This window comes from Rhagoletis pomonella, unplaced genomic scaffold, assembly GCF_013731165.1.
Source record: "Rhagoletis pomonella isolate Grant_MI unplaced genomic scaffold, Rhpom_1.0 Rhpom_scaffold_00005, whole genome shotgun sequence".
Taxonomy (NCBI): domain Eukaryota; kingdom Metazoa; phylum Arthropoda; class Insecta; order Diptera; family Tephritidae; genus Rhagoletis; species Rhagoletis pomonella.
In genome coordinates this window covers 61,462,144-61,472,036 of record NW_023458559.1, presented here as the reverse complement: position 1 = coordinate 61,472,036, position 9,893 = coordinate 61,462,144, and positions in this window count along the sequence as shown.

Sequence of the window (9,893 nt, the reverse complement as noted above, 5' to 3'; positions counted from 1 at the left end):
ACACACACACAGACGCATGTGAGTGGCACAGGCACGCATATATCCTGCGATAAAAGCGACAAATGCCAAGATTAGCCTCATTCCGCAGTTCGCTTCATTTCCTTTGTGGCACCTTTAGTTTGGTATGGGCGGCTGATGAGTTATACTGTTGCTATGATTTATATTTGGTCGCTTTTTTATTTCCTCTTATAGTTGTTGCTTTTTTTGCTACTCTACTTATGTATATACATTTAGAGGTGGAGTCGACTACCATCGACCATCAGCACCCCCACCACTTCAATTCAATGCTTTATCGTTATGATTAATGGGCGTAGGTGTCGCATTTGGCCAAGACGAACGAGCTGCCCGGTCAGAGGACAAATGTTTTTCTAGTTATTTTGCTTTTCGTCGCTTTTCTTTTTGCTAGTGCGCCTAAATGTATGCATGTTATTTTTGTAACTTTTTGTTGCTGCGCAAACTTGTTGTCAACTGATATTTTTTGTGTGTCGCTTGAGATTTGATTGTTGCCAACTGTTGGTTATTTTCTTTACGTGTGTACATATATTTATACGTATGTGTGTATGCGCTAGTTGCTCGTTGACAGCCGCAGAATTGGCAGTCGTACATTTTTAGTTGTTATTGCTGTTGGCGATCGCTGTGTTTGTTGCGCTTGTTGGGCGAAAGTTAAATCACTTCGTTTGTTAATTCCCATTGTTGATTTAACAAAGCCTTCTTTTCTTCTGTTGACTGTTGACTGTTGTTGTTGCTATTGTTAGTTGGCGCCTTTAGTTGTTGGCACATTGTATACTTTTGTTTGTTTACCTTTTACATTGTGTGTTTTTGTTGCATTTATAATATGTATTGACATTATTCCATAGGCTGTCATGGAGCCAAGAAAAAGGCTTGTTTTTGAAATTTTATTTTCAATGAAAATGTATGTATGTATCTTTTCTATTGCTAATAGTTGGTGTTGTTTTCCTTTACAAGTGGACGTTTTGCTGCGGTAGAGCTTAGTATGCTCGGTTGAAAATTGAGATTGTTTAAAGCTTTCCACCGGACTAATGACTGTGAAGTACATCCTAAAGGTGATATTTGGCTTTTGATGGAGGGGAGGAGATGCCTCGATTTGAAGATACCTCCAAAAATTGACTTTTTTTTATTAAATAACAGTTTTTTTTTTTAATATCTTTTGGAAAAAAATTCCCTCAGATGACTAAACAGTTTAAGCTTAAAAAATTTCCATAAAAATATTTAAAAAAACAATTCTACGGAATCATAATAACGAGATTTTATGCTGCTTTTGAACTTTTTTCAAAGACTGTTTTAAGAAAATCTTGAATAACTCAGCCATAAACCTTACCAATTTAAACTTATGAGGTATCATTGGTAAGGTATTTTCTCACCCTTTTAATTTCTTGGCGAATCAGCTCATTCAGAGTATGAAAGAGGAAGGTAAGATAAACGCGTTTTATTGCATGTTGAATTAAGGTGTGTTGGTATTTCATAAAGAAAAATTTGGGACGTGAATAAGTTTGTTTTGCCATGGAATAAAAAAGGTAAGAAAATACCTTTCCACTGATACCTCATAAATCGATATCGGTAAAGTGTTGGAGCAGTTATTCAAGTTTTTCTTACACAAACCTTTGAAAAAAGTTAAAAAAACAGCATCAAATTCTTATTATTATGATTCCGTTGATGAATTTTTTTTAATATTTTTATGTCGATTTTTTAATCTTAAACTGTTTGGTCATCTGGGAGGATTTTTTCCAAAAAATTCTTTAATAAACTATTTTTATTCATAAAAAACGCAATTTTTAGAGGTATGTATTTTCAAACCGGTCCAGCTCACGTAAATCGTATACAAGGTTTGGTAATCCCGCCGGGAAAAACGCACTGTTTTTGTACATTGTACAGTAGTCGAAAAAATTATAGCCGCACGTAATTTTCACAAGTTTTAAAATATTATTTTTGTTGTTATTTAATTTTGGTTAGTTCTTTATAGTCGATTCTTTAACAACATCCGTATAAATACAATTTTAAAGGCATTGTTACACGATTGGATATTTGCCAAAATTTGGTGCAAATAGCATCCCAATTGTGTGAATACACACATATTTTTCTTTATCCCAATCACGAAAATAAGTTTGTTGAAATTTTACAATAGAACATCGCTGTATTGTACCGATCTTTTGACCACAAAAAAAAATTTCCCATTTTTTTATTTTGTACCAATAGCCCAATATAAAAATATACCAATCTGTACAAATGTAACGATCGAGTGCCACTGCCTTAAAAATTTATACAATTTAAAAAAAGATTCAACAAATTTTCGTAAAAATTTCGAGTTTTTTAATTAGATTCCAAGTATGTAATTCTAGTAGAATAAAGTTTTATATCCTATCTAAGTTTGGTGGCTTGTGTGAATTTCATTGCGGTATTCAAACTACAATAAATTTTCTTTATAAGCCATTTGAGAAGTTTATGATGTAAAGACTAAGTTGCGAAATGAAGCAGAAAATAATGGCACAGAAGTTTATCTTGCATACTTTCAGGCGGAGTAATGGTTGACGAGGAAAATACTTATGTAATGCAACGGTGAGAAGAAGAGCAATCCAGAAGAGAAATAGGTTCTTAAAGTTTTTAAAAATAATGCTGTTACAATGTAAACATCAATGAAATTTATGACATTAAAAACATCTCCAATTAAACCGTAATTTATTTTAGTACCTTATGTTTAGCTACTTATGTTCACGGGCTTAAAGAAGAGCATATTTAAGCGATTAAAGTTCATTATGTATATCCAATATTTAAGCTTACCCTTTGCCAGCAGAGTAAAAGGTTGCCGGTGTATCGAATAAACTCCAATTAGCCTCAAATATTCTACACTGAAAATGTGTTTTTATTAATATGGATGTGGGATTAGAGGAAGCCAATGCTCAAAGGTTAATACAAACATAAACTTCAAACAAAACTATTCCCGAATCCTCATCAAGCCTACAAACGAGTGGATTGTGAGGTGAAAGCAGTTGAAAATTATAGAGGTTGGCAGTTGAATACACATGCAATCTTACAAACATTGATACAAAGATGTAGTTAGAAAAGCAGCTGAAAGCAGTCGATAGCAATACAAGTATCTATGTATGGTATGTTCGTAACTCAAAGGACAAAGAAGGATAGATCGCAGTATAAAGTTAGATTGTAACTAGGCAGCTGAATATAGTCAACTAGGCGTGTAAGACTGCTTATTTATGCTTCGACACGCGCGGAAAATTAATTTCGTTACCTTCAAAGGATTCACGATGCCATCAAAATGCTGTGAGTTAGCAACCCAAGGTGGAGAATTGGCAGCAGCAAGGATAAAAATATGGCAAGAGTTGATGCTGTACAGCAGCAGCTAAAGCTTGATAGTACGACCGCTTAAGCCGAGTGGGCGATTGAAGCACAAGCTACATAGGTTTCAAATTTCCCGGGAATTGGGGCTTAACTTCTATTTGATTTATTCATTAGCACCTATGTGGCTACACGCGGTTGTTGCGAAAAGTTAAAGTGCGAATTTGTGGAGCACAGCGGTGGGAGGGATATGCACGAGGAAATGCGACTGTTTCCCATGCCCATGCTTTTTGATTACCTTTTCATTTGCAAACGTCCCACAGTGGCGTTGAAATCGAATCTATTTACTCTGCGCACGTGTGGCTGCTCAGGGAAACACGTGACACGTAAACACATACATACATACATATTCTGCTCTACTCGTATTAATCGACTAATATATTTCATATCCTTGAAGTATTTATACACAGATATGTATTTGAATATATGTACATACACACAAATGCGTAAAATTGTAGAGATTTTATTTTAACATACATACATACAAATATAATTTGTCTAGTTGATGTCACGTGTGCTTGTGGTAAGCTTATTATGTTGCCATTTCTCTTTCATATGTCATATGAATTTCTGTCTGACGTACATGCGAATATGTATATAAAAATGTACAAATACTGTCCTGAATATTTTGTCCGCGTATGCATTGGTTTTTGTAGTGGTTGCCCCTGCATAAATCGTTGTGTAATTAAGCCTCAGGTAAAGCGGTAATTGTGTAATATCATCTGACGACGGCAGATGGCCTGTGTGTGTGTATGTGTGTGATATCTTTTTTTCACAGCTCAATGCTTTTTTCACCGTAGTTTATGGAAATTTTCTTTTTTCTTACCGCTTTTACATATCGGGCGCTTTAATGCTCCTTCACCATTTCCTGCTGTAAAAGCCTATGGCACATGGAAACTGCTTAAAGAGTATGAATATTAAATTGAATTATAAATTCAAGCTCAATTTGATCAAATCTTCTGCTTCTTCTTTGGATTTAGGTAAGTTTGCCCGAGAACCGAAAACTTCGTCGATTGTTTCTTCGCCAATTTGTTTTGCTCTTATCATTCCGCTTACCTCTCTAAACTGGAGATCTATGCCAGCATCTTTCAAGCATTAGCTTAAAGAAGTTTATTCCTCTCAACCGTGGCTCAAGCAAACAGTGCCACAGGTCTTGGGTATAATAGTTTTGTCAAAAGTCCCCGAAATCTTCACATCTTTGTCCGGTATCGGCTTGGTAGTCGACGAAGGGTCCAATTACTTCTACATTTTCTAGGTCCTCTCAGTTTAGCTATAATCAGTGTATTGATGAAGGTGTGTCTCTCGGTTCAGCTCTGAAGCTTGTATTATCTTCTGCCACATCAGATTAAAGAAACCTTACGATAGAGAGTCAGCTTTCTGAAACATCGTTTGGTATCAAACGCCTCGGAAGGTTCAAACCAAATTCAGACACCGCGGCGTATATGAAACTCATTTTAGTGCTGTCGAAGGCTGCTTTGATGGCGACAAATAGAAGGTGAGTGTTAATCCTTTTCTTGAGGGTCTTTTACAAGAATTTGCGGTTTTTGAATACCTGGTCTATGGTGGATTTTCCAAAACTAAAGTCATACTGATGAGGCCGAATCATTTCGTTGACCGGTGGTCTAAGCCTGTTAATGTCAGCATGGAAATCCAACGCAGAATCACTCTTGCCAACAAGTGTTACTTTAGACTGAGTAGGCAATTCAGGAGTAAAGTCCTCTCTCGATGTACGCAAACCACACACTATAAGTCACTTATCCTGCCCAAGGTAAATTTAAACACTTTACTTATATAAGGGCAAAGGTGAAGGGGAATATGTATATGAAGAATATGATAAACATAAAAATAAAAACAAAGATAAATAAAAAGAAAATGATGAGGATGAGGATGAGGACACCGATAAAATTATAGATGAAGATAGAGGAAGAAAAATTAAAATAAAGGTAGTTTTAGAGAAAAGGATATATATAGGGGCACAGAGACTCAATCTGGGAACTATTTCGGGATTTTAGAGATTTTCGGGATTCTTGAGAGCTATCGATATAATATTGGATACTTCGTCGGTTTTGTTATCAATATTTTTATCGATTTTTTATGCAAATTTTTATCGATATTGTTATTGATTTTGCTATCGATATTTTTGGAATATATGGCTTTAATTCACTTTACATTGAGAAATAAAGCCATATTTTTGCGTATGGTCTTACTTCTCACTGTGAAAGTGCAATATAGCCATTATGGATTGATAATTTTTTGTGGAATGTATATAGTAACTCAATAATTTTCTAGTTGAAGGTACAACTTGCAAAACAAAAAACAAACGTCCAAAACTGTCAGGAGGGGTACCAATCTGAGCATTTGTATCCCTGTATTAACAATTCGGATGGGGGGCTTATATTATTAACCGTGTAAAAGTTGTTAAAAAAATATTTTTTTTTTAATGTTGCTCTTTTTTATGAGTAATTGCACGCTCAAAAATAAAAATGCACTAAATCACCAATATTCTCTATTGAAACATTAGTAAAATATATTATTTGAAAAACTTTTTCAAAAAGCCCATACATTTTACAACAAAAGATTGTTTATTTTGTTATTAAAAACTACGGTTGCCAGACGTACTGGTTTTATCTGTACTGTACTGATTTTTCAACTGATTTTATTAATTTCTTTAATCAGTACGCTAATGTCCTGATTTTTCAAAATTTGTACTGATTTGTACTGAATCTTCAATTCAAACAAAATACTTTCTTAAGGTTTTTACATAACGTTGGAACTTTCTTAAACTATATTGTAAAAAATAAGAAAATAATTTCATTGCACCTGGAATACACCATTTCTTACCTATACCCTTTAATTAAAGTTGAATTTGATTTTTTAAACCCTGGAAGGTTCCTTAGAGATGAAGCCTTTTCAAACTCATTTCCATCGATACATTCATTTAACTAATTGTACAAGATTTTTTAACAGGTGGCAACTCTGTTAATATTTTAACCTATATTTACTTGATCTTAAACATTTACAATTCTATATTGCAAGACACGTCTTTTCTAAACATTTCGAGTTGAAATATTCATAAAAATAATTTTGGCCGCATAAATCGCCTAAATACCCCTATGTGCGCTGCTGAAGAGACAACAGTTACTTTTTGTATTAAAATAACATCGTTTGTCTTTATTTCTCATATGTAAAATTTCTTCTTATCGCCTTATTTCACTTTCTCCATGGAAATAAAGCCAAATGGCCTTATTTCTCCATGTGAACTGAAATAAAGCCATATGGCGTTATTTCCTATGGCTTTATTGTACGGAATCGAGCTCAATAAGTTTAATTTGTAGCAAATGCTCGAAAATATACAAAGTAGAAATTCCAATTTCAAGCTTTAACTTTAGGAGCGTTCCTTATCTCCCAGAAATAGTCAGAAAAAGTCCGAAGTAGTCAGATTTAGTCCAAAAAGCGTTCCTTAACTCGGAAATGACAGCAAAAATGAGAGAGCAACAGTCAGTGAGAGTGACTCTCATCAGTCCGAAGTAGTCAGATTTAGTCAGAAGAATTTTTTCTGGCAAAATCCTGAAAAGTGTCAAACTCAACTGAATTTAAATTAACGGAAATTAAAGAATACGCAAAAAGTGAGAATAATCTAAAAAGTAAAAAAAGTGAATTGAAATTGGAATGAGGCAAAAAATAATTGATATAGTAAGTGTTTATTGTGCTTGCGCTTGTGTGAATGTGTTTTGTACATACATTTCCATTCTTATTTGACGTTAGCTTTGTTGTTGCCATTCTTTGGACTAAAAATTTGGTTTTTTGCGTTCCTTTACTTTTCCTGTTATTCTCTTTTAGTGAGCGCATTTTGCTTACGCTCTGGCATTTTGACACTTTTCAGATTTTAGTCCAAAATAAATAAGGAATGAACCTCTTATTTTTTATTGCATTAACCGTTAAAGTACCGCTGCTAGACAGCTTAACCAAATGTGTTCCACTGCTAATTTGTTACGTTCTCGCAAACCTCAAAGTCATTAAGGCAAATTGTGCCATCAGTAAGTAAATGCGCACGCAACACACACACACACCTACATACAATACGTGAACAAATTACGACCGAGAAGTTTCAATATGCATAAACCATAAAATTACAAGCGCCTTCATAGCTTATCGAGTAAATTAGATTTTGGCGCACATTGAAAAGGATTTTCAACTCGTAAAATACAATCGCGTCAAATTAATCAAAACGAGATGGCGGCGGTGACGTCGGCGGCAGCAACTAACGGTTTCGCCACACTGACGACCTATTTTTTTGTACTTTTTACTTTCGCTCACTCCTTATCCCACTCGCTTTATATTAGCTTCGAAAATTTACGAGACCAACTAGAAACGACAACTTGGCTTAGAGAGGTGACTTGTGGTGTATCCAATTTTGCGCATTTTCATTATCTGCACTTAAGCTTTCGTGCAATATATCCTTCGCAGACGCTTGCCATTCCAACTCCCTCGACTCTGTGCGACTTTCAAGTTGTACACTGAAATGCATAAAAATTCCATGCGGCTTAAATGTTTTTGATGTTACGCGCATGGGAAGAGATTTGCAGTTATTGCTTTTGTTATACATAGCTCTTTTAGTTAGCTGTTGTTTCCTGTTTGATGTCTCATAAGTCAAATTATGTTCTTCCATCTATCTAAACTGCCACACACTCCGCAGCTGACAAGTTACTTAGTGTGGAGTTTAGTAGCAAACTTCATCAACTTAATCCTCTACATTCACAAGTCTGCCTCTCTGCTACGTTCCGCTTTTCTCCTCTCGTTTCCTTTGTGTCACTTTAACTTACTGCTGGTTATTAGGTTTGACGCTTCTTTCTTCGCTGAAAGACCACCAGGCTGTCAAGAGGGATTCGTCATAAAAGTAAGCATAAAAAATATTTCCTAGGCTTCACCTCGTTAACCACAGATATTAAAAATCTATTTACAACGATTTTGCATAAAGTCATGCTTGGAGCTTTGGTATCAAGTAGGCAAGCAGCCGAAGTGTACGTAGCGTTTCTCTTTTTCCTCAGCTGTTGCAATAGCGCTGAAGTTCTTTTAATTTTTATAACTTTCTAGTAGGAATTGCAAATGCTAATATTCTTGTTACATATAAGTAAGGTAGACCGCGTCAAAAAAAAACACCCTGCAATGCGACCGCCGTCTGAAGCAGACTTTAGTATTTGGCATAGTCATGACCAGTGTGACCGCTAGCTTGTGAGAAATTTTAGCAGAGAAGAGACTTAAAATGTATCAATATGTATCACTTTTTTTTAATTTAACTATCAGAGTATCAATATGGATTAATCCAATAATTTTTATGAAAAGCCGTTTTTCAAAACAATTTAACATTTATTCTTTGCAAAAAAGGTACACGTATCAATTTTCCTTCGTACTCGTATAATAATAATAACGAAAGCTAGTTCGAAATATAAAAAGTTATTTAAAGCATTTTTTAGCTTACTTACTCCCCTCAAAAACTGTTCTATGTCTTCAACGCAATCTATTTTATTATCGAGTTTAAAAAGTTGCCATTGTTTACAAATTTTCCCTTTGTCGCCTTCTTTGTACAAATTAGGAAAATCGTTTAAAACTGTTAAAAATGTCGAATTAGCGCTTTCTTTATATGACAATCATTGGTCATATGCAAGGCTTTTCAAAATTTCACTGTTAAAATCAAATCTCTTTTTTTCTTATTTGCAGTTTAATATAACATTGCTGAATAATTTTTTTTTCTAAATTAGGACTTTACTAAAAGCGTGCTGTTGATATCTTCGTCTCTGCGGCACAAGTAATATATACTTCCTTAATAGGTAAATGATTATCTGTGTTGCAAAGGCCTATATCAGCTGGGTCACTTGAATACAGTTTGGTTTGAAAAAAAAGGACAGTCCAGCGCCTTCGTCTTGCTCTGCAGGCTGTATCGGAGATATATTATTGGCACAGATAGTTTTTCCCAATGTATGCAAAATTTTTTACTTAAAATTTTTCGAGAATTTTTTTTTATAAAAATATTGTTCATACTAAAACATAATATAACATAATAAAACATAAAGAAGATCTCTTAACTTCGTGCAAAATTCAGGAAAATTCAATAAATTTTCATACAATTTGGCATTTTAGTGTAACAAAGTGACACTTTGAAGTTAGTAAAAGATGGTGTTGATATTTGGGAACTTCTCTGCAAAAACATATTTTCTTACAAACAAAATGAAATTATCGAACATACTTTGTTGCTCACTCATTTTAACTGGGACACAATTACAAATTTATTATGCAAAATGTAAATATTTAAAGAGTTCTAGTTTTTTACAACGAGATGTCTAATATTATTTCTTGCCAAAAAACCGGGGAATTTTTCGTCCAAACAGGTATTGTACCGGGACGGGGACATAACTCTTAAATCCAGGACAGCCCCGCCGAAAACGGGACGGTTGGCAACCATGGCTGTCTCCCTCACCGGAGACAACCTCACTATCTCATTCATTCTGCTCGTATCGCTTATCTCG